General features: G+C 42.5%; 1 non-coding gene across 1 annotated transcript; it reads right to left on the reverse strand.

The window, feature by feature from the left end:
• Positions 1–13,727: 13,727 nt before the first annotated feature.
• On the reverse strand, positions 13,728–13,834 carry LOC145128129 (small nucleolar RNA R71). The gene has a single exon (XR_013716730.1). It is a non-coding gene; the product is annotated as a small nucleolar RNA R71 (small nucleolar RNA).
• Positions 13,835–27,101: the final 13,267 nt, after the last annotated feature.

Raw genomic sequence — 27,101 nt, forward strand, 5'->3', positions numbered from 1 at the left:
TAATCATCGGTGAAAGTCACATAGAAGCGGTTCGCATCCTTTGTGGTGGATCTAAAGGGTCCACATACATCGGTATGTATGAGATCCAATAAACCCTCACCCCTCTCACAAGTACCAGTGAAGGGTGACTTGGTCATCTTTCCAAGCAAACAAGACTCACACGTGTCATCTTCCCTAAGGTCGAATGACTCCAACACTCCATCCTTTTGGAGTTGGGCTATGCGCTTCTTGTTGACATGTCCAAGACGACAATGCCACAAACATGCTTTATCCATACTATTGGAAGAATTCATGCATAAAACATCATTTCCTAGGTTATCTACAATCATAACAGTCTCATAAATTCCATTACAAGGCATTGCTTCAAAATATAAAACACCATTTAGATAAGCATAAATCGAACCATTCTCATTATTAAACGAATATCTAAATCCTTGTCTAAACAAACCATGAAATGAAATGATGTTTCTTGCCATATTTGGCGAGTAGCAACAATTATTCAAATCTAAACTTAATCCATTACTAAGCACTAAAGAATACACTCCAATCTTGGTGACAGGGGACGATCTTCTGTTTCCCATTGTAAGATTTATTCTTCCATGCTCCACATCCCTATTTCTTCTTAGTCCCTGCAATTCAGAACAAATGTGGTAACCACACCCGGTATCAAGAACCCAAGAAATAGCATGAGATGAATCATTAGATTTAATTGTGTAAATACCTACGAAAGACGGCTTGATCTTTCCATCCTTGATGGCTTGTAGATATTCGGGGCAGCTTCTCTTCCAATGCCCTATTTTGTGGCAATGGTGACACTCTGCTTCCTTCGGGTTAGGGTTGGGTTTAGCAGGATCAACCTTGGTCCCACTAGAAGAGGAACCATCTCGGGACTTTCCCTTGCGGTGGCTCTTTGACGGAGCCTTCCTCTTTTTGCCCCTTCCCTGCCCTATAGCCAAAACAGGAGCAGCGGGTGGATTGGGAGTTTGTGCAACAGACTTGTCCTTAAGGTTGCTCTCAGCAACCCTTAGGAGCCTTTGGAGCTTGCTTGGGTGACCTATTCCTTGTTCATGTTGTAGGTCATCCTAAATTGGTTGTAACACGGAGGCAAGGAGTGAAGGACCATGTCGATAGACAAGTCTTCCCCAAAGTCGACATTCAACTTGCGAAGACGATCGACATACCTTTGCATCTTTTGTAAGTGTACGGTTAGAGATTCTCCATTTCCCATTTTAGTAGTGATCATGTTAGTGAAGATCTCGTAACGTTCCTGCCTCGCGTTTTGATGGTATCTCTCCAATAAGTCTTGATGCATCTCGTACGGATACATGTCCTCATAGGACTTTTGGAATTCGGCGTTCATTGTGGCTCTCATGATGCAATGAACTTTCGTTGCATCACGCTCATGAGTCTCAAAGACAGTCATTTCAGCCGGAGTAGCGATTTCTGGATTGATCTTTTCAAGCTTCTCGTCAAGGACATACTCCTTGTCCTCGTAGCGAGCAATCGTGCGAATGTATCTTATCCATTCGCTAAAGTTCGTTCCATCGAAAGTCACCTTTTGGCAAAGGCTCATTAACGTGAATGAGCTAGCAGCAGCGTTGTTTGCGTTCGACATCTACAAGTAGAAAAGGACAAAGTTTGATTAGAATTGAATCCCTAATTATCACCCAATATGAAAAATTAGGGCTAGGATCCAACAACATTATTTACATATTAGAAAAGGGATGTCGTAATCCAACATGCAAACAATTTGAAGGTAAGTGAATGACGATTCACTAATTCTCCACCATGAAAACATAACCTTAAGTTTTAAATGCATTTAGAATTCCTAGATTTCGATGAGATTCATTGAACTTTTCAATGGCATGTTTAAATCTCGATATGCCCCCCCTCGTTTGTGACTGGGATGCCGAGGATCATAAAGTGGGTGTGAATAACCATGCAAATCTACACGGTGCCTTCATTGTTACAATCACCTATTCGATGTGCCGGTAAACCACACACGCTCCATCGAACTATGATAAACAATGAATCACCCTTTTCCACCTTTGCTTAGAACCAATTAGTGTGCCGGTAAACCACACACGCTCCACTAACTTCTTAGCAAGGGTGCAAAGTGTAATTTCATGGGTTTGCATCAATTCACTTTTCCTAAAGTAACTAGGATTGGGAATTTAAAAAACATGTAGTTACTTTGTATTTTAACATTATACTTTAATGAGGAGATAGGGTTGCCCTATCCTACCCGTTCGGCTAACGACCCTCCACCGGTCAAGCAAGCGGTGGGTGTGAGTGTACACCCATTAAGCGCCATTTTATAGGCAGCAACCTTATACCCACCTTATAGACCGGCTTCGTGAATGAGGCCTACTAACGGTAAGACTAGCATTTTAATTATACATATATATATATATATATATATATATATATATATATATATATATATATATATATATATTAGTCTTGTAATATTATATTAGTATAGGGTTGAATTTTAAACTTTGTAAAATTCTAGGGTTTGAAATTTAAATTGTCCAAATTAAACTTTTAATCACAAAACTAAAATTTCAAAACTTGAGGATTAGTTTTAAACTTTTCAAAACATAAGGGATCAAATAACAAATAATTTAAATTAACCATTTAATCTCATAATTATCCATATTTGATTTATTTAAATGTTTCTTGCAAAACAATTCACCAATTTAATTAAAATAATCAATTAATATCATATAAGGAAATTATTATTCAACTAATTGGTAAATATCTTTTGTTAGGTCAAGAATATACTCACATACATGTTGAAATTCGAATTTTATTGACCCATACAGATTAAGGCAAGTTTCCATAAGAAAAACAGCAAGAAATCCCGAAACTAGCTCCATCTGACGCTCGAACTCGCCGAATACCACAATGGACTCGCCGAGTTGAGGCCTACTCGCCGAGTCCACTATGGAACTCGCCGAGTTCATCAGGCAGATGGACAAAAATCGAATTTTACAATCAACAAGCAATCAACCAATGCATCAATTCAATAGAAACCAATCAAGGCTCTGATACCACTGATGGGTTTGAGCCATAAGAACTTTCCTATGTGCACATGCAAACCCTAATGCTTGGATCTAGGTTTCTCTAATTGAACATGCAATGTATCCAAGACTTTTATTGATAGATCTAGTGTAAACATTCAAATCATAACATATGAAATCAGATCTAAAGGAATACCTTGAGTTGCTTGCTTGAATCTTCTTGTCTTTGGAGCTTAGAGTCACAATTGTCACTCCTCTAATGGCTTACAAACACCAACTAGCAAGAGGATGATAATAGAGAGAGAGAGAGGAGGGTGAGAAAATCGGCCCTAGGGTTTCTTGCCTTGCATGAGTGCCGATTTCCTCCACCCAATGGGTCTATATATACTATGAGCTACTAGGGTTACACCTTAAACCCTAATTGAATAACTTAGGCCCTAAGCAATCCAATGATCCCTATAGACTAGGCCTTGGACGATTTCTAGGTTTCTCCAAACCCTAAAATCGTCCACCCTCACATCCATAAAGATTCATAGCCCAAAATACAACTATCACACATTTGACAGTTTATGCCCCTTTATTCAATTAACCTCTTTAAGTCACCAAATTAATTCCTAATTAATTTATGACTTATATTAATCAAATAACAATATTATTATTCCTTATATTATTCTCATAATATATTAATAATATTTCTTCTCTCATTATAAATCATTCTGTCAAGTTGCTATGGTGAAGGCAACCCAAAAGGACCATGCTCAACCGGGGTCAAATACTTGCCAAATATAGTTACAGCCGTAGACACTATTCCAACAGATACCTTCCCGATCACTCGCTCCCTTTTGCGGTTCTCCGGTCTCACGGCCTCTGCCTGGGCCCCTCGAATGGTGTCCCACACCGGAGTCATCACTGTCAATCTCATGCAAACATCTCGCATCGGGGCGCCCTCCGCCCTACGGCTCAGGGCATCGGCTACAACATTATCCTTGCCTGGGTGGTACAGGATCTCGCAGTCGTAATCCTTTACCACATCCAACCATCTCCTCTAGCGCATATTCAGGTTGGGCTGATCCATCAGGTACACCGAACCCCGTACAGATAGTGACGCCAGATCTTGAGGGCGAACACTACTGCCCCCAACTCCAGCTCGTGGGTGGGATACCTCGACTCATGAGGTTTCAGCTGCCTTGATGCATATGCTGTCACATGCCCCCTCTGCATAAGCACCGTTCCCAACCCTGATATCGATGCATCACAGTACACCATAAAATCCTCTATCCCTTCCGGGAGTACAAGTACCGGAGCCTCGCACAATCTCTGGCGAAGTGTCTCGAATGAGGTCTGCTGCTCCGGACCCCATGAAAAAGCAACGCCCTTCCTGGTCAACTTGGTGAGTGGCACGGCGATCTTGGAGAAATCCCTGATAAATCTCCGATATTAGCCAGCCAACCCTAGGAAACTACTGATCTCAGTAGGTGACCTCGACACCTCCCAACTCATCACTGCCTCGATCTTGGCCGGATCGACCAATATCCCTTTCTGGTTAACGAGGTGCCCTAGGAACTAGACCTCCCATAACCAAAAATCACACTTGGAGAATTTGGCGTAAAGCCTCTCCGATCTCAGGACTCCGAGGATTTCCCTTAAATGCTCCTCATGCTGCTCTCTGGATCTCGAATACACCAAGATATCATCAATGAAAACAATCACCGAATGATCCAACATCAGCCTGCACACCCTGATCATGAGATCCATAAACGCTGCTGGTGCATTGGTGAGCCCGAATGGCATCACCACGAACTCGTAATGCCCGTAACGAGTCCTGAACGCTGTCTTCTGGATATCTTCGTCCCGAACCCTCATCTGGTGATATCCTGACCTCAAGTCTATCTTGGAGAACCAAGACGCTCCCTGCAACTGATCAAACAGATCGTTGATCCTCGGTAATGGATAACGGTTCTTGACCGTCAACTTGTTCAACTCCCGGTAATCAATGCACATCCGGTGCGAACTATCCTTTTTCTTGACAAAAAGGGTCGGCGCTCCCCAAGATGAGCTACTCGGTCTAATGAACCCCTTTCCCAGCAGCTCCTGAAGCTGCGAGGATAACTCCAGCATCTCGGGCGGCGCAAAGCGATAGGGTGCCTTGGCAATAGGTGCCGCCCCCGGTACCAAGTCGATACGAAACTCCACCTGCCTCTCGGGAGGCACACCCGGCAACACACCCGGCAACTCCTCGGGGAAAACATCAGGGAACTCCCGCACAATCGGGACCTCATCAATCGAACTTGGCCTCCCAGCGGCCACTCGCATGTCCATCACATAGGCCACAAATCCCCTACAGCCCTGCTGTAAATTCTGCCTCGCCCTAGCAGCCGAACAAAATGCTGACTCAGGACGGGTACCCTCACCGTACACCGTAAGCACTCCCCCACTAGGGTCTCGAATCGTCACCAACTAACGCTCGTAGTCTATAATAGCTCCAAATTGGCTCAACCAATCCATGCCCACTATAACACATATGTCCCCCATCGCAATCGGGACTAGATCGATCGGAAACCCCACACCGAAGATCTCAAGTCTACATCCTCGAATCACCTCCATGGCATACACCGCCCGCTCGTTAGCTATAGAAACTCGCAGAGGTCGACTCAATGACTCTCGACAAATACTGATATGACGACTAAAAGCTAACGACACAAAAGATCGAGTCGCTCCCGAGTCAAATAGCACTAAGGCAGGTACAGAATTCACAAGAAAGGTACCGGCTACAACGTCAAGTGCTGCGCGGACCTCCTCCGCTGTCAACTGGAAGGCTCTCCCGCGAGCCTTCGTGGCCTCGACCTTCGCTGGCCGAACCTCGGTAGCCCTAGCAGTAAGCGCAGATCCCTGCGCCGATCCCTGATGTAGCTGAGGGCACTCGGCCATCCGATGGCCGGTCTGGTTGCAATGGAAGCAAACCAAAAATCCCTTAGGGAAATCCCTCGCGATATACCCCTCCTTCCCGCACTTGTAGCATACTCCTGCTCTGCACGACCCCTCGTGACTCTTGCCGCACTTCCCACAAGTGCGGCCCTTCGCGCTCCCAGATCTCGAATCAGCGGGCCTGGCCAGCTTGGCTGCCGGCTGAGACTGTGCCGGCCGTCGATCCTTCCCCTGAGACTCCGCCTCCTCCCTGGCCTGAGTCTCCAGCTCTATCTCCCTCTTCGGGGCATTTTCCTGGAGCTCGGCAAATGTCCGGTAAGTCGAGTTCGCCACGAACTCCCGAATATCTCTCCTCAGAACACTCAGATACCAGCTCATACGAGCCTGCTCGGTAGACATCTGCTCAGGGCAAAACATTGCCCTTTCATGAAACTTCCGCGTAATCACAGTAACTGAATCCGTACCCTGCTTGAGGGTCAAAAACTCCTGAGCCAGTCGTTCCCTTTCCACAGGGGGAACATACTCATCACGAAACATGGTGGTGAACCTCTCCCAGGTCACCGCAGTAAGCTCAGCTGGGGTGAAATATGCTGACACGAACTTCCACCAGTCCTTCGCCCCCAGGCGAAGCTGGTTCTGCGCGAACCGAACTCTCAAATGCTCCGGACATGAACAAGTGTAAAAGCATCCCTCAACATCTGCAATCCATCTCATAGTAGCAATCGGATCCTATGTCCCATCGAACTCGGGTGGCTTCATGTTGCCGAACTCCCGATACAGCAACGAATCCCCCCCCTGCGGCCTGGCAGCCGCAACGGCTGCGGTGGCTGCAGCAACAGCAACATCAGTAAGAGCGGCATACCGCTCATCAAAAGTCTCAATCAATGTGGTCTTGATAGACCCAAACATCTCCGGTATCTCAGCCCGTATGGCCGCAGCCACCTCCTCATGAATCAACCGACGGATCTCCTCATCGCTGACACCGCTGCTCCCAGGTGTGTGTCGTGTCCCAACCATGATGTCTCTGAAATACAACATAAAGATATCATAGACTCGATCGAGCATACTCGCAATCGATAACGCAACCCTACTCGTCCTCCAATATCCTAAGGATTCTTACTTGGACTGCTCACTGATCCGGTGTCTTCAGTAGTACGGGCCCTATACTACCGACCACACCGCATCCTCACCCCAAGTCCTCCTCCTTGGATCCCGGATCGTAAGTACTCTATTCTCGCTATGCATCGGCTACCCTCCGATAGACCTCTCATGAGCTCCTAACTGCTACCTTCCCACTCTCAAGGCATCTCATAGCAGCAGTGATCTCCTAGGCTAAGGCATCACAAATCAGGCCACTCTAGTCCTATTATGAATACCTAGCCTACTCTAGCAGGCATAACATTACATATCATATCTCATAACACATAATGTAAGGGTATTTTGGGGATTCACCGTTCGAGCGCTGGCTGACCGTACACACTGCCCCGCTCTGATTGTCTCTAAACCTCTTACTCTTTTTAGAAAATTTAGTTTTATTGTTGAAAATTTCTCAAATCCTCAATTTGAGTTCAGATACGCCCGAAGGTGCATCCGAGTCCCTCAAACCAAGGCTCTGATACCAACTTTTAACGATGAGATTTTCAAAACAAATTTTTCATTTTTCAACAACCAAATTCGTATATAAAATATTCTCAAAAAGTATTCCACAATAGTTATCAAATCAAAACATATCCCAAGACCACAAATCAAATCTCCTCTTTGTGTGTACGGATCACGCCGGCACCTTTCCACGATCCTCGCTAGTATCTGAAACACATGACACAACAACTGTAAGCATAAATGCTTAGTGAGTTCCCCAAAATACCGCATACAACACATACGCCACTCAAGGCTACAATACGACCTTTCGGCCGATGTGTCTCAGCGGGACCCTCCAGTCCCGTAGCTCGTTGGACCCTCTGGTCCGGTCATAGCTCATTGGTCCCTCTGGCCCGGTCTGAATCGTTGGACCCTCCGGTCCGGTCTGTATCTTTGGACCCTCCGGTCCGGTCTGTATCGTTGGACCCTCTGGTCCGATCTATACAATCATATAACATACATATTTCACATAGCACATAATCTCATACATAGAACATAAGATCCTCCGGTCAACACATAAATACCACTCTAGGTAACGTATAGTGAGAAGACTCACCTCGGGTAACTCGGTAACTCGGAAATCTCGGACTCTGTGAGATAGGATCTAGCCTCCGCCTAATCATTACAAACACTTCTCATTAATACATTTCCCCAAGGCTAGACTCTTTCCTTTCCTATCATTCTCAGAAGGGAAAAATACCATTTTACCCCTCTCAAGGCTCAAATACCCTAAAGTTGACCAAACCCTAAAAGTCGACAAAAGTCAACCTTCTGGGGTACGCGGCGCGTACCAGATCTGTACGCTGAGCGTACCCGGTGGCTTCACAGAATCGGGGTACGTGGCCCCTTACGCCGCGCGTACTGGGATTACGCCCAGCGTAACCCCCAGCTTTCTCCTCCTTTTCATTCAGGTCTTAATCGGTTAAGACTTGCGTCCAAAATCCAGATCTGACTTCTCTAATACGACTTAATCCATAAAGTTGGTGACTTTAAGCCTTTGCATGGCTGTGGAAGTCACAAACACCCAAAACACTCCATTTCCAACCTTAAAAGGTCCATATCACATGCATGAACAACCTTTAACAACCAAGACTGGATTTTTATCACATAACAACACTAAATGAGCTCAACACTAGTATGGGACAGATCTCGGCTTCTAAGAGCTCAACCACTCAAAAAGCTATGAACTTGGGGACCAAAAACCCTAAAACTTCTCTCTACAACTTATGAACAGAAAAGATGCAAAGCTTGAAGCTTTTTACCTCAAAATGAAACTTCTTGCACTGCTAAACTCGGATCCAAAAGCTTGAGCTCCAACTCTTCCTCCTCCAAGGCTATCACTTTGCTCCAAATGGCCAAGAACACAATACTAAGCCCTCCTAGACACTCCCTTGCTATATGAACAAGATTTAGGGTTTTAAAATGGTAAAGATCTGGAAAAGGTGGCCAACAAAAGGGCCTTAAGGTTGCTTAAATAGGGAGGTTCAACATATTAGGGTTTCTCTTCTGGGCCGGGTACGCCCCGCGTAAACATTGGTACGCCCCGCGTACCTGGCAACCCTTCCCGATCAAGACGCGGACGGGTACGCTGAGCGTACACCCCAGTACGCCCCGCGTACTCGCCAAACATGCATTTCCTTAACAAGGGTCAAATGTGCCCCTTGCTCAAAGATGAAGGTTCATAAGGTATACTTGATTTTTGGGATGTTACAGCGTACTATGGGTACATCAGGCGTAAGTCAACGAACTTTTGGGATGGGTCAAAATGTGAGTATGTCGGGCGTACTTAAGTATCCGTTAGACATACTCGTGCTGTTTCGAAACCCTAATCCTTTGGGTGTGACCACTCTTTAAGAAACATAAAACCTCTTGGACCTTCTCATGACTAGCCTTTATATTCCTTTAACCCTAAAATCGAACCCTAGCTTGTGTATGAGAGTTTGAAGCTTGGAAACTGATTTTTGTGTGTGTGGTGTTAAAAGGAAGATCTTTCAAGTGGAGGTGGTGCATTGTAGCTTGTAGTTCCAGAAACTTCATCTCTTTGTGCACTTTTTCAAGGTATAAAGTCCAAATCTTGGAGCCTATTTAGTTATATCTTGCTTAACTTTGCATTTTGGTTCTTTTTTTCCCAGAGCTTATATCTTTTTGAGTATGGAGTACTCCAGAGCTATTAAACTGTCCTTTCAAACATTCTAAGTGTCAAAATTCATAATAGATTTAGCTTGGCCATTTCCTTTCTACCATGCATGAGATATAGGGCTTTAATGAAGTAGAAAGTTAGGGTTTTGGGTTTTATCACCATCTAGCCATTCAAAGGCTTAAAGTCAGAGACTTTATGGGATAGGAATTTCTTTAGGGGCTAGATCTAAGGTTGGGATGAAAGTCTTAATGATTAAGAAGTTATTGTGGTAGCTTAAGATCAGCTTACGTACACTTAGCATACGCCTGGCTACGCCACATGTAGCCAGATTTGAGGCCAACAGACCTAACATGCTCTCTATGCAAAGCGTAGGGTTGAGTACGCCGAGCGTAGTGACTGAGAGTTGACTTCTGTTGATCTTCGTTGACTTTGACCACTTGTGCCTTAGATAGATTATGAGGGGTTTTGTAAGGGCAAATCGGTCTTTTCTATGAGTGTGGACTAGTCTTGAATTGGGCTTACTAGTGTATGAGAAATACCTTAATCATTAATTAAGGTTAATTGGTGTATTCAATTAGACAGAGTCTAGTTCTGGTAGTTTGGGTGTGAGTTCTATCAGTCATCAGTGTCAAATGAGTCTCCTCCCTTATTCTTACATGTGTGGTAGAATAGGTGTATATGTATGTGACAACCAGCTCGGTCTAATCTGTTGTTACTGTGATTGTGTTGTTATATGTGTTGAGACTTTGAGTAGTCTCCAAGGTTTAAGATAACCCATGGGGCGTGTTGTTTGCCCACTCAGACTTCGGGTAGTCTCCAGGGTTGTTGATAGCCCATAGTTGATTTATGTGTTATGTTGTATGTGATATTTTGAGGGATTCACCAAGCTTTGTGCTTACAATTGTTGATGAAATGTGTTTCAGGTACTTCTGAGGACCCCAGGAAAGCGAAGGTTTGATTATACACATTTGCTGGGAGATTATGTTACTATATATTTTTGGGACACATTAATATTTTGATGTGGAATTGTATTTGACATTATGACTTTTCTTGGGTTAGTTTTTATGAACATGGTTTTTATATGGATTTAATAATGAAAAAAATTGGTTTGAAAATTTGGGAATTACAATTTGATATCAAAGACATGGTTTTGGGGATTTAGATGAACTCAATGGGAATTCCAAACTCAAACTAAGGATCTGTGGATTTTTATAAAAACTTTTCAAAAAGAAACAAAGAATTCGAAAAGAGGAAACCTACTAAAGCAGTGTGTACTATTAGCCAGTTCTCCCGTAGTAGTTTCCCAAAATATGTTTATTACTTTATGAGTAGTGTAGAGATGTTATCTTACAAACTAATAGAAGTACATGCTAGTGATAGGCTAAGGATCCTACAGGAACATGTGATAGGAATTGTGTGAATTGTGATGCCTTTAGCCTAGGGGTTGCTTTTACAAGATTGAACCTATCATCGCTAATTGCTTGGTGTATGTTGCATAGTTGTACATAGTTACAGTTTTATAGCATTAGAATGTTTGATTTATCCTTTCTTCATGTTCCTTGTTTGGTTGTGGATTGTATGTGGAATCATTTATTCGACTGTTTATCGAGTCCTATACTATGTACAATTAGCATGCGTGAAGCAAATGGCGAGGATAATGAACACCTTGTGAGGCGGAGTGATGCAGGGGAGTGGTCTAAAATGAGTACCTAGATGTTTAGTAGTGGTTCTAAGGAGTCGACAGTGCGGGTGAATAGACTTATAGAGGCCAGATATGTTCCTTGAAGGTTGAGAAGTGCATAATTTGATTACTACCTTGATCTTTGAGAGATCTAAGGCAACATTACTCCTTTTTACTTGTTTTACTTTGTTTTGAACATGACTATCAAAGTGAATATTGTTTTCACATGTTTGTTTGCTGAAGTTATGGGCTCAAAACCCTAACTTGCGTTTAGACTAGATTGCTTGCATTATTATGAGTTGATTTATGGATTGGATTATGCTAAGTTGATAACGAAGATCTTGTGAGGCGGATCGGTGCAAGGGAGTGGTCCAAAATAAATACCTAGATGTTTAGTAGTTGTTCGGAGGAGCTGACAGTGCGGGTGAATAGACTTCTAGAGACTAGATACGTTCGTTGAAGGTTGATAATTGCATAATTCGATTACTAGCTTGATCTTTGAGAGATCTAAGGCAACATTACTCCTTTTTACTTGTTTTACTTTGTTTTGAACATGACTATCAAAGTGAATATTGTTTTTACATGTTTGTTTGCTGAAGTTACGGGCTCAAAACCCTAACTTGCGTTTAGACTAGATTGCTTGCATTATTATGAGTTGATTTATGGATTGGATTATCCTAAGTTGATTATTTGTTATGTTACCTTCTTAAAGAACCTCATTATATTTATGATAACTACTTTTTTGTTTATTGCTGAGTTTAATTAAGTTTACATGACCTATCATTCTTAATTGACTTGAATCTTGTGATCTTGTGATTGGCAAAATTGTAGGAGTAATGTTTTGACCAAAAACCTAGGGCAAAATAGAAAAGTGTATAAGTGAATGCATGAGCTAATATATGAATACCAATCATATATTGTGTTGATTAAATTAACCGAATAGATCAATCCATTATAAGTCTCACATAACTCGAACCGAACACTAGTAAATTTGTTAGTTTATCTGCTTGATCAACGAATGAATGAACTTATTTGCTAAAGGATTAGGTTAGTCAACATTAATCTAGTCACCTTAGGAATCGGTAATCAAGGAAGCATTAATCCATTACACTTCCACTAAATCAACCATAAAAGCAAGAATATCGAATCTAAATGAAAGTCTCTTAATTGTTTTAGTAAAAATCGTTTCTTGTTTTCCTAGTTTTTCTTCTGTTTGCTAGTAGTTTTCTTTTTAAAGTGTTAATTGAATGTTTAATTTTTTAGTCTTGCAAAACTAGAGAAAAACCCCCTTTTTTATTAATCATAATTGAGGTATCTTTAGTAGATTAAAATAGCTAATAATTTTGTTCTCTGTGTTCAATACCTGAGTTTTAGTGATATTCTATTTTCGATTAGGTACACTACCTTTGACGTAATAGTTAGTTAAATTAGTTGGTTAAAACTAGTATATGAATTACGTATCAAGTTTTGGCGTCGTTTCCGCAGATTGGTTTCAATAATTAGTTAGTTTATTTTATGCTATTTGTTATCGACTCTTTTTCTGGAATTTATTCCACACAAAGTTATTTGTTTTTCAATTTTTCATATTCTATTTTACTGACTTTTACAGATCACCACGACGTGGTTCTACTTGACCACGACGTCGTGTCCATTCAAAAAAATTCTATTTTTGTTATTTTTAAGTTTTCTTTTCTATTTGATTGCGGCTAGTATATGACCTGCAGATCAAATTTTCCATTGACACCACTGTTTGAGATCCGGATTCAACATTTCACAAAAAGAAAGGCAAAATCTTTTCAGAATCAAGCAAAAACCAAGAAGACGAAAGCAAGTTCAAAATCTTTGAGAACACTCCTAACAAAAAGGAATCTGGTTACGAGCATGAAACAGAATCAAAAAGAGAATGCGAAGCCAAAGACGAGACCAAGAACAACATGCAGGACATTGCAGACATGAAAATGGAAGAGTACAAGAGATGAATGTGTGATGACACCGACCGGGTCTTGTGCAGCCCACATCTCGCTAGACAACTAGCTTCGAATTAAAAGGACACATACTTGGTTAGTTGAAAGACATACCATTCTATGGTAAGGATCACGAGGAAACTTACAAGCACATTGACGAGCTCAATGATATCGCCAAATACTTCAATATTCCCAACATACCACGTGAGACGGGGTTTCTATGAATGCCACCTATTACTCTTAAGGGTGCGACAGAGGACTGGCTAAAAGCACTTCCATCGGGAACAATAACAACATGGGCACAAATGCGTGAAGAATTCATACAACAATTTTTCCTACCATCGAGGGTTTTAAAATTAAAGAAGGATATCGCGAATTTCGAGCAAAACATGGGAGAATCATTGGATGAGGCATGGGAGCGCTATAATGGATTACTCAGAAACTGTCCCCAAAACGATCTAAATAGGCAACAAAAAGTATCAATCTTCTACGCTGTGGTAAACGTGAAAAGTAGGCAACTTATTGATTCTCAAGGGCCACTCACAAAGAAAGCATTGATCGGTATCAAAGAACTAATCGAAGAATTCTCCAAACACTCAAGAGAATACCACAAACCTCGAAGACATTGAAAAGGGAATCATGAATGCAGCATCGAAGGACATGGCGGCACTTACGGAAAAATTGCATAGCAGGGATCAAAGAATGACAAGAACAGATCAAACCATCCATGAAATATGGATAGGGTGTGTGTAACGTCCGTGTTTCTAGGCTAAGCCTTAGTATGATGATGTAATAGTCAAGGTCAACCGTTGTAACTCATTTTGAAGTAATAAAGATGAATTCTTGAATATTATGTGAATTATGTGATTTTATGTGCATTATACTCATTTTTAAGTTATAATAAATTAAGAATGAAAATAAGCATCAAAAATAAAATAATAAATAAACCCAATATCTATGAAGAAAATTTTAGTGGTCTTGACAAGGATTCCGGAGATATAAAGAACGCCGAAATCCGAGTTATAACGAAGAAGTTATGACCCGTTGAAGTTTTACGGCTAAACCAGCACGGCACCGCGTAAAGTAAAAAGTGAATTCTTGATAGACAACTTTTTAGACTTAGAGATCTAAATGAAAGTTGTAGTATACGTTAAACCGAGAGCGTTCATAAAAATAACATCAAAATATGACGTCTTATGAGGAAGTTACGGTTTTTCTAAGATTTCACATAACAATATACAGCCCGGAATTCAAATTTTAGATCGATCGATTTTTGGTCGACGCAACCTAAACAAGAATTTAAGATCTCATTAATAAGAGTTCAATGATAAAAAGACAGGTGAAAACAGAGTCTGTATGTAGAAGTTATTAAATTTACACGGTCGTTTAACAGTATAATCATCTCATATTGTTAAATTTAAAATCGGTCAAGAATTATGTAACATCCAGACTCCTAGGTATATTATTTATATATTTATTTATGAGTTTGACTGAGCAACTCAACGAGTTGGTGCCTCAACTCATCGGGTAGAGTCGAATTGGCCACGTGGGTTTAATAACCAACTCGACGAGTCGGAGAGACCAACTCGGCGAGTTGGCGCTGTGAGAAAAAACCCTAGAACTCCGGGGTTAGGTCCTATTTAAAGGACCTTAAGCCCTCATTTCTGCCTCACCAACCACCTTACTCCCCTGTGTGAAACCCTAATCGGCCATTTGAGCTGAGAGAGAGAGAGAGAGAGAGCTAATATTTGAGTGTTTATGGTGAACCATTGGAAGAGAAGAGGAGAGACTCAAGCAAGGAATGAGATAGACTATGGGATCCAGTGTTCATCCACTTTGAGCTTCTATTGGAAAGTAAAAGTCATCACCTTGCTCATTATATTGTTTAGATCTTGTTAATGAGAAGCTTTTGGGACTTTTTCCGTATTTCCTTGAGATTTTGTGTGACTTGTGCTTGCTAAGCATTGAGACATCAGATCTGGACCTTGTGAGGTCCCTAGAGTTCAAAGGTCCCAGCTTTATCCAGCCATAGAAGAGCTTTTGCACTTAATACTCCAAATAGCACTTGTTTTGGCATTTCGAAGCCCTAAGTGCAATGCATGGACGTAAAGATTGTAACTTTACGTGGCATCTCATCCTTGGAAGGCAAGATCTAGAGTTTGCAGTTTTAGATCAGCCTTAAAACGTATGAATGAAAACATAGACTAAATAGACTTGTCGAGTCAGTGAGCTGACTCAACGAGTCGGCTAGGGTTTTCTCAAATGAGTCTGGACATGGGTAACCCGGTGAGTTGATGAGACAACTGAACGAGTTTAGTTGGATTTTCGTGACATTCAGAAGAAACGAGGTGACTCAACAAGTCACATAGATGCACTCGACGAGCTGGGTCAACATGGATTGTTGACTCGAGTGTTGACTTCTGTTGACTTTAGGTTTTTGATCCAACACGAGTAATGGAGACCATGGAGGGGTAGAATGGTATTTTACCCTTCCCAAGAGTTAAGGAGGGGCTATCATGAGTTTAGCTAGAGTTGTGATTTTAAGTGTTAATTAGAGATTCTTGTTACATGTAGGCGGGGATTAGGCGGTTCGAGGAGTACACATTTTCCTAGCCTACTTACGAGGTGAGTCTTCTCACTATACTTACCATGAGTGGTATCTTGTGACCGGAGGGTCTTATGTGCTTACTTGAGTTACCTGATATTATGCATTTTGTCTTTGTGATATATATGCTATATTCTGTGTTTTAATGAGATAAGACCGGAGGGTCCAAACCGAGTTGTGAGACCGGAGGGTCTTCACTGAGATACAGGACTGGAGGGTTCAAACCGAGCTGTGAGACCGGAGGGTCCTCACTGAGACACATAACTGGAGGGTCCAAACCGATTTGTGAGACCGGAGGGTCCTCACTGAGACACATGACCGGAGGGTCCACACCGAGACGCATGAGACTGAAGGGTCCATGCTAAGTATAGCCATGAGAGGCTTATTATTTGTGTATGTAGTATTTTAGGGAACTCAATAAGCTTTGTGCTTACCGTGTGGTGTGATATGTGTTTCAGGTACTTCTCGGGATCATTGGAAGGCGTCGGCATGATTGTACAAACCTGTTCAAAACTATGTTGAGGCTTCTGGGATTGTGACTTTTATTTTGTGGAATTGTGTTGGCATTTGAGACTATTGTGTTTTTGAGAAATATAATATGAGTTTTATGTGTTTTTAAAATAAAAATTTTGTTTGAAAATTCGCGGTGTTAGAAGTTGGTATCAGAGCCTTGGTTTGAGGGATTCAGATGCACCCTCGGGTACGTTCGGACTCAGACCGAGGATTTGAGAATAAATTTCTAAAAAGAAATGCATTTTTCTAAATGAGTATGAGTTTTAAAGAGAAAACGAGACGGATCAGTGTGTACAATCAGCCAGAGCCCGAATGGTGATTTCCCAAAATACCCTTACTTATTTGTGTTATGAGATATTTATGAGTTATTAGTGATACATGTTTGAGGATAGGCTAGGTATTTCATATTTTAGGGCTACAGTTTTCCTGAATTGTGATGCCTTAGCCTAGGAGTTGTTACTATCTGTTATGTGCCTTGAATGCATGCTGAGTAAGAGTATCTAGCAGAAATCACTTAGAAAGAGTTTAGAGTCGAGAGAAAATCTAGGAGAGATACCTAGATGAGTATATGAGGGATCTACTGAGAGAGTAGTTTGATATTCGTGAGGGATAGAGTACTTATGAATTGGAATCCTAGGAGGAGAACTTGGGTTGAATACAGATTGGTGTGAAAGGTAGTATTGGGCTCGTGCTACTGAAAGCACCACATCTGCGTGCAACCCAAGTAAGAATCCTTATGGTACTAAGGAGCATGGACGGATAGGGAATCGAGTGTGAGTATGCTCGAGCGAGTCTCTGATGATTTTGTGTTGTGTTTCAGAGATATCATGGTGGGTACACGCCACAACCCCGAGAGAAGTGGGACCAGTGATGAGGAGATCCACAGGATCATCCACGAGGAGGTGGTCACAGCCATTCGAGAGGCGATACCGGAGATGTTTGGGTCTACTAAGACCACCCTGATTGAGATATTTGACGAGCGCTACGCTGCCGTTACTGAGGTTGTTGCTGCTACAGCCACTGCAGTTGTTGCTGCTGCTAGGCCACATGGAGGTGACTCGTTGTTGTTTCGAGAGTTCGGCAACACGAAGCCACCAGAGTTTGATGGGACACGGGATCTGATTTCTGCCATGAGATGGATCGCTGACATTGAAGGATGCTTTTATACGTGTTCATGTCCAGAGCATCTGAGAGTCTGGTTCGAACTGAACCAGCTTCGCTTGGGAGCGAAGGACTGGTGGAAGTTAGTGACGACCAATTTTACCCCTGCAGATCATGCTGCAGTGACTTGGGAGAGGTACACCAAACTGTTTTGAGATGAGTATGTTCCCCAGGTGGAGAGGGAACGTTTAGCACAGGAGTTTCTGTCTCTCAAACAGAAGACAGAGTCGGTGATTGAGATTACGAGGATGTTCCATGAGAGGGCGTTGTTTTGCCCTGAGCACGTGTCTACTGAGCAGGCACGTCTGAGTCGGTATTTTAGCATCTTGAGGAGAGACATTCGGGAGTTCGTGGCGAACTCGTCTTACTGGACATTGTCTGAGTTGCAGACCAATGCCATGAGGAGGAAGATTGAGTTGGAGACTCAGTCCAGGGAGGAGGGAGAGATAGGAGACTGAAATAGTCGCATTCGGCGGCTAAGCGGGCTAAGCCCGCTGATTTGAGGACTGGAGGCTAGAAGTGCCGCACTTGTAGCAAGTGCGGAAAGACCCACGAGGGATCTTGCCGAGCAGGGATTTGCTACAAATGCAGCAAGGAAGGGCACATGGAAAGGGATTTCCCCAAGGGATTTTCTGTTTGCTTTCACTACAACCAGACGGGCCATCGGAAAGCCGAGTGACCTCAGCTCATTCAGGGATCAGCCCAAGGTTCTGCTCCTACTACTATTCGTGCTACTGACAGTCGGCCAACAAAGGTCGAGACACCGAGGGCTCGTGGGAGAGCTTTTCATCTAACAGCAGAGGAGGTCTGCACAGCACCTAATGTCGTCGATGGTATGTATTTTCCTTATTCCTATTATTTTGAGATTTGTGTATGCTTATTATGTGTTATATATAGTACTTTTCTTGTGAGTTTTGTACCTGATTTGGTCTTATTTGACTCGGGTGCGAGTCGATCCTTTGTGTCCTTAGCTATTAGTCATCACATTCGTGTCAGATGAGAGGCTTTGAGTCGACCTCTAAGGGCTTCCATAGCCAACGAGCATGCGGTTTATGCGACTGAGGTATTCTGTGGATGTGTATTAGAGATTTTTGGTGTTGAGTTCCCTATATATCTGGTGTCGATAGCGATGGGTGATGTCTGTGTCATTGTGGGCAAGGATTGGTTGAGTCGATTTGGAGCTATGATCGACTGTAAGCGTCAGATGGTGACTATACGAGACCCTAGTGGGGGAGTGTTTACCATTTACTGTGAGGGTACCAGATTTGAATCAGCTTTCTGCTCTGTTGCCAGGGCAAGATAGAGTATACAGCAGGGTTGTAGGGTTTTTTTGCGTACGTGATGGATACGCGGGTTGCCACAGAGAGACCGTGCTCTATCTCCGAGGTTCCAATAGTCTGCGAGTTCCCGGATGTGTTCTCCGAGGAGTTTTCGGGTGTGCCTCCTGAGAGGAAAGTGGAGTTCCGTATTGATTTGGTTCCAGGAGCGGCGCCTATTGCCAAGGCACCCTATCGCCTTGCGCCGCCCGAGATGCAGGAGTTATCCTCACAGCTTCAGGAGCTGCTGGGGAAGGGTTTTATCAGACCGAGTAGCTTTTCGTGGGGAGTGCCGATCCTTTTTGTGACAGGTCGGTGATCGTGTTCATCGACGACATCTTGGTGTATTCGAGGTCGAGAGAGCAGCACGAGGAGCATCTTCGAGAGGTTCTTGGGGTATAGAGGTCGGAGAGGCTTTATGCCAAATTCTCCAAGTGTGATTTCTGGTTACGAGAGGTCCAGTTCCTAGGACACCTCGTTAATCAGAATGGGATATTGATCGACCCAGCCAACAATGAGGCAGTTATGAGATGGGAGGTGCCGAGATCCCCATCCGAGATCAGGAGTTTTCTGGGTTTGGCGGGCTACCATGAGATATTTATCAGCGATTTCTCCAAGATCGCTGTTCCTCTCACCAGATTGACAAGGAAGGGCGTTACTTTTGTTTGGGGGCCTGAGCAGTAGGCATCATTCGAGACTCTTCGCCAGAGATTGTGCGAAGCTCCTGTGTTATCTCTTCTGGAGGGAGTGGAGGACTTTGTAGTTTACTACGATGCATCTATATCAGGGATGGGTGTGGTGTTGATGCAGAGGGGTCATGTGATAGCATATGCATCGAGGCAGCTAAAGCCTCACGAGACGAGGTATCCCACTCATGATTTGGAGTTAGGGGCGGTGGTGTTCACCCTCAAGATTTGGCGCCAGTATCTTTATGGTGTCTGGTGCACTATATACATGGACCATAAGAGCCTGAAGTATCTTATGGATCAGCCAAACCTGAATATGAGACAGAGGAGGTGGTTGGATGTAGTAAAGGACTATGACTACTAGATCTTATATCACCCAGGCAAGGCTAATGTGGTAGTCGATGCCTTGAGTGGCAAAGTCGAGAGTGCTCCAATCCGAGATGTGTGTATGACGATGACGGTGATGACTCCAGTCTTAGATACCATCCGATAGGCTCAGGTGGAGGCTGTGAGACCAGAAAACCGCAAGAGGGAGCGGGTGATCAGACAAGTTATTGAGTTTGAGATAGATAGTTGGGGGCTTATGACCTTCTGAGATCGGATTTGGGTGCCATATACAGGTGGAGCTCGACGTATATTGGTGGATGAGGAACATAGATTGATATTCTCGATCCATCTGGGGGCCACTAAGATGTATTTGGATCTAAAGAAGGATTATCGGTGGCCTTGTATGAAGAGATATGTGGCATGGGTAGTCGAGAGATGCTTGACCTGTCGTAGGGTCAAGGCAGAGCACCAGCTTCCCCATGGTCAGTTGCAGCCTTTAGAGGTTCCCCAGTGGAAGTGGGAACAAATCACCATGGATTTTATCACCAAGTTACCAAAAACAGTACGTGGGGGTGACGCGATATGGGTGATTGTAGACCGACTGACGAAGAGTGCTCACTTCCTGGAAATAAGTGAGAGCTCTTCTGCTGAGAAATTGGAAGAGATCTATGTTTGAGTGGTGGTGGCTCGGCATGGGGTGCAAACATCGATAGGGTCAGATCGGGATGTGCGGTTTACTTCCAGGTTCTGGAAGAAATTTCATTAGGAGTTGGGAACCCGGCTGCATTTTAGTACAGCCTACCACCCACAGACAGACGGGCAAAGTGAGCGGACGATTTAGACGCTCGAGGATATGTTGTGTGCATGTTTTATGCACTTTGGTGGAAGTTGGAACACTTATTTTCCCTTGGATGAGTTTTCATACAACAACAGCCATCATTCCAGTATCAACATGCCTCCCTTCGAGCTTTTGTACGGGAGGAGATGGCGGACTTCCATCTGTTGGGGAGAGGTGGCGCGAAGAGTGATGGGGAGCACTGTGATAGTGCTCGGGACGACCGAGCAGATTCAGCAGGTCAGACAGAGGTTACTGACGGCCCAGAGTCGCCAGAAGAGTTACACAGACCAAAGACGATCTAAGTTAGAGTTCCAGGTCGGAGATTATGTCCTCCTGAAGGTTTCCCCGTGGAAATGGGTGATCCAATTCAGGAAGCGGGGGAAGTTGGTTCCTAGGTATATCAGCCCTTTCAGGGTGACCGCTCAAGTGGGGAAGGTGGCATATCGGTTAGAGCTACCTACAGAGTTGAGTCACATTCATAACACCTTCCACGTGTCCCAACTGAGGAAGTGAGTAGCCGATGAGAAGGCAGTGGTTCCTTTAGAGGACATTCAGGTGGATGCGAGCCTGAATTACATTGAGAGGCCGATGGCGATTTTGGATCAGAATGTGAAGGTCCTGAGGAATAAAGTGGTGCCCTTGGTTCAGGTGCAGTGGCAACATCAGAAGGGATCCGAGTGGACTTGGGAGATGGAGTCTGAGATGCGCTAGCAGTACCCAGAGTTATTTCTAGAGCATGACTTCGAGGGCGAAGTCTGATTCTAGTAAGGGAGAATTGTAACATCCTGACTCCCAGGTATAATATTTATATATTTATTTATGAGTTTGACTGAGAAACTCGACGATTTGGTGCCTTAACTCATCGAGTAGAGTCGAATTGGCTACGTGGGTTTAATGACCAACTCGACGAGTCGGAGAGACCAACTCGGCGAGTTGGCGCTGTGAGAAAAAACCCTAGAACTCCGGGGTTAGGTCCTATTGAAAGGACCTTAAGCCCTCATTTCCGCCTCACCAACCACCTTACTCCCCTGTGTGAAACCCTAATCAGCCATTTGAGCTAAGAGAGAGAGAGAGAGAGAGAGAGAGAGCTAATATTTGAGTGTTTTTGGTGAACCATTGAAAGAGAAGAGGAGAGACCCAAGCAAGGAACGAGATAGACTATGGGATCCAGTGTTCATCCACTTTGAGCTTCTGTTGGAAAGGAAAAGTCATCACCTTGCTCATTATATTGTTTAGATCTTGTTAATGAGAAGCTTTTGGGACTTTTCCGTATTTCATTGAGATTTTGTGTGACTTGTGCTTACTAAGCATTGAGACATCAGATTTGGACCTTGTAAGGTCCCTAGAGTCCAAAGGTCCCAGCTTTATCCAGCCATAGAAGAGCTTTTGTGCTTAATACTCCAAATAGGACTTTTTTGGCATTTCGAAGCCCTAAGTGCCATGCATGGGCGTAAATATTGTGACTTTACGTGGTATCTCAGCCGTGGGAGGCTAGATCTAGAGTTTGGAGTTGCAGATCTGCCTTAAAAAGTGTGAATGAAAATATAGACTAAATGGACTCGCCGAGTCAATGAGCTGACTCGACGAGTCGGCTAGGGTTTTCCCCAATGAGTCTGGACATGGGTAACTCGGCGAGTTGTTGAGACAACTTGACGAGTTAAGTTGAATTTTCGCGACATTCTAAAGAAACGAGGTGACTCGACGAGTCACATAGATGCACTCGGCGAGTTAGGTCAACATGGACTGTTGACTCAAGTGTTGACTTCTATTGACTTTAGGGTTTTGATCCAACATGAGTAATGGAGACCATGGAGGGGTAGAATGTTCTTTTACCTTTCCCAAGAGTTAGGGAGGGGCTAGCATGAGTTTAGCTAGAGTTGTGATTTTAAGTGTTAATTAGAGATGCTTGTTACGTGTAGGCGGGGATTAGGCGGTTCAAGGAGTACACATTTTCTAGCTTACTTACGAGGTGAGTCTTCTCACTATAATTACCATGAGTGGTATCTTGTGACCGGACGGTCTTATGTGCTTACTTGAGATACGTGATATTATGAATTTTGTCTTTGTGATATATATGCTATATTCTGTTTTTTACTGAGATAGGACCGGAGGGTCCAAACCGAGTTGTGAGACCGGAGGGTCTTCATTGAGATACAGGACTGGAGGGCCCAAACGAAGTTGTGAGACCGGAGGGTCGTCACTGAGACACATGACCGGAGGGTCCACACCGAGACGCATGAAACCGGAGGTTCCATGCCGAGTATAGCCATGAGAGGCTTATTATTTGTGTATGTCGTATTTTGGGGAACTCACTAAGCTTTGTGCTTACCGTATGGTGTGATATGTGTTTCAGCTACTTCTCAGGATCGCGGGAAGGCGTCGACATGATTGTACACACCTGTTCACGACTGTGTTGAGGATTCTAGGTTAGTGACTTTTATTTGGTGGAATTGTGTTGACATTTGAGACTATTGTGTTTTTGAGAAATATAATATGAGCTTTATGTGTTTTTAAAATGAAATTTTGGTTTGAAAATTCACGGTGTTACAAATTAGCCGATCGGGTAAAGTGAATAGTTGTAGATATTGTCAAAACTTACGCGTGGATATAAAGAACGTCGAAAATGGAGCTCATATGCGAAAGTTTCGGGGTTTAGAAGTCAGCAGTGTGTTGTTGCAAAATGGGTGACGTGGCACAATATAGGCCACTACTTTTCATCCACCATAATGGTGACACTAGATACCTACTCGACAAGTTGGAGGCCCAAAACTTGTCGAGTTGAGCCAAAATTCAGCTATAAATAGAAGTGTTAAGGTGCCTTCATTTCTCACACTTTCCACTCCTTCTTTCTCTCTGTACTCTCTCTCTAGCCTCCATAAACCTCACTAAAGTGTAGGAAACTTCCCTAGCACTAGAAGAAAGCCCCGGAGAGCCCGAAGGCTCTTAGAAAAAGAGCTTTTCGGCTCAGAAGCTCTGCTCCAGCGGAGCCCGATTTAACCCGCTGTAAGTGAGATACGCCTACCCTACTTTACATATAGCTTATGTTTAATTTAAGTATTGTTGTTATGAACTTATAATAAATGAAAGACCCACACTTTCATACTAGAAAATTTATTACTCCAAAACATGCTACTTGCATATTCATAATCATATTATATTATACAATGATGGTCTTATTACAAAAGACTGGATACAACCCGACTAAGTTTAATTTTATTACAAAACTACCTAGGATATTGTAATTTTATACATACTAAAACTTAAATACAAAAGTAATAGTATAAACTATTCTAATTCTTCCAACAGTATATAGCTATATTGGATACTTATTGCCTGCAATATATTAAAACATTGACAGGGGTAAGCGAAAATGCTTAGTGAGTTCAATAATAGATACAATATAACGTTATGTCATATATATACATCAATATGGCAGAAGCAAAGAGGAACAACAAAGGCATATGTGAAATCATGTGACAAGCTTTCCATAACAATCAATGACTTGATTCAAAGATATACAATCGATAAGACATAACAATTTCAATACTTGATATACATCAATAAAGCTTCGGCCCAAATGGCACAGAAGACATACAATTTCTGATTAAACATTTTGGTAGATTTCAGGCTTTCAGCCCTATCTAACCTTCTGCCAATGTCATAGACTAGAATTCATTCTCTTACGGAGACATGCTCTACATGGCCAGAGGCTACGTACCAGTACCAATGTGAATCTAAGTCATTTCACTGATCACATGGTCAACGGTATTACTTTGCTATCAAAATAACGAATAAAAATAACACGGGAAAATAATCTGGAATAATAAAACTGAAAAGCACATAGTACATATAACACATAACATACAATTTTTCCTATATATTGAACTCACCGTGAATTAACCGGGGGTTAAAATACTAATTTGGGCAGCACTTCGTTCCTATAAATAGCTTTCTTCAATAAAAACCGGGAGATTTATTGAAAACCGGACTCTGCGAAGGTTGGGCTTCAAAACCGAAAAGATAAATTTCTTGGGCTCTTCAGACACTTCGGAACGTATTTCGGGTGATGGAAATGATCTCGGGCTTCGGGGAAAGTTGAAATAGCAAAAATATGAAATTAGGGGTGATAAAGTGGCAAAACTCCAAAATTACCCGGGAGGTCTCACACCCCCTTTATATAGGTGCGAGGTTCGGAGCTCCGGCCGAAGGAAGGGACACGCGGCAGCACCAGCGAGGCTCAGACATCGGATGCGAGGCGAGACAGGTGGCGACACGCGTCGGATGCGAGGGCTCTCCACCGAAGCCACACGCGTCATTAGCTGATTTGACCGAACCTCAGACTTGAGAAGAACGCGACACACATCGGACATGGGGCAGCTCGCATGCGAGGGCGACGTGGCCGAACTTATCCATGCGAAATTTCTTGGTTTTTGAGCCCCAAACTTCTAAAATCCATAACTTTCGTATACGAGCTCCGTTTTTGACGTTCTTTATATGCACGCGTAGGCGAGAATATATTCTACAACTTTCGTTTAGACTTCTTCGGCTAATTTTGAGTTTATTTGTAATATTATTATTTTTAACATACCGGAACAGGAAAATCCGTTAAAAATTAATAACTTCTTCATCCGATGTCCGTTTTCATCTGTCTTTTTACCGTTGTACTATTATTGACGAGATCTTCGGTTCTCTTTTAGGTTGTTTCGGCTAAATATCGCTCGATCTTTATTTCGAGTTTTTAGCTGTCTACTACTAATCTGAAACTTAGAATTAATCATAACTTCCTCAAACGAAGTCAGATTTGGACGTTCTTTTTATGGAAATTCACGGTTCAACGAATACTACGACTTTCGTTTAGATCACTAAGGCCAAAAAGTAGTTTATCGAAAACTCACTTTTTACGCTGAATAATTTTTGCCGGTTTTTATCGCTAATCTTCGATTGGTCATAACTTCTTCGTTATAACTCGGATTTCGATGAGGTTTTCGCGTAAATGCTTCTAATAAAATTATCTTCAACTTTAAATAATTAAAATTTTTACTTATTTTAAATTTTATATTTTCATTAATTTTCAATATTTAACCTTTGACCAGAATCTCATAAGACTTCCAACATTTTTCGTGTGATTTTGAACATAGTTTTACTTCAAATCTAGTAAAAACTATCTTGTTAGAACTCAACATTCAAAAATTATATAATATTTCATAATATTATTCACTTTAAATTTACAAAACACGATTTCAAAATGTGTATGTTACAAATACCTCCTCCTTTTGGGGATTTCGTCCCCGAAATTACATCGATTAAAATAAATGGGGATATTTCGTTCTTATATCATTCTTATTCTCCCGTGTATAATTTGGGCCTCGATGGTTTTTCCACTTGAAAAGAACCAACTCCACTTCTTTATTACGCAATTCCGTCGTTCTTTCATTTACGATCTTTTCAGGTTCTTCTACATATCTTAACTTATTATCCAGTTTCACCTCGGATAACGGGACCGTTTCATCATATATGCTCAAGCATTTGCGCAGATAACTGACATGAAACACATCATGAATACCTGCCAAATCTTCAGGCAATTCCAAGCAGTATGCTTGTTTACCAATTCTCTGAGTGATTTTGAAAGGACCAACAAATCTAGGGCTTAGTTTTCCTTTCATTCCAAATCGCATAAGCACTTTCCATGGGGATACCTTCAGCATTACATAATCACCCACCTGGAATTCTATTGGTCGTCTTCTCTTTTCTGTATAGGACTTTTTTCGATCCTAGGCCGCTTTCATTCTTTCTCGTATAATTTGAATCTTATCAGTAATGTCTTGAATCATTTCAGGGCCTCCAAGGATTTTCTGTCCTACATCACGCCAACATAATGGAGTACGACATTTGCGTCCATATAGTGCTTCATACAGTGGCATTTTGAATGAAGTGTGATAACTGTTATTGTATGAAAATTCGACAAGAGGTAAGTACTTATCCCATTTACCACCGAACTCCAAGATACATGCATGAAGAATATCTTCTACTGTTTGGATTGTTCTTTCCATCTGACCGTCTATCTGGGGATGATAAGTTGTGCTGAGAGCAACTCGAGATCCCAATTGTCACACCCCAAAACCATGAACGGTGGAAACGTTCTGGGGCGGAGGACGTCATGTACAGTATCACAACAATGAATAATAGTAAACAAGCAACAACATCATCCATTTCATTAATAATATAATTTCATACATGTGTGTTCTGCCAAGTTATATAGACACCAAATTATACATATCAAA

The sequence above is a fragment of the Lactuca virosa genome, chromosome 7, assembly GCF_052849685.1.
Source record: "Lactuca virosa cultivar CGN04683 chromosome 7, Lactuca_virosa_CGN04683_v6, whole genome shotgun sequence".
NCBI classification, from domain to species: Eukaryota; Viridiplantae; Streptophyta; class Magnoliopsida; order Asterales; family Asteraceae; genus Lactuca; species Lactuca virosa.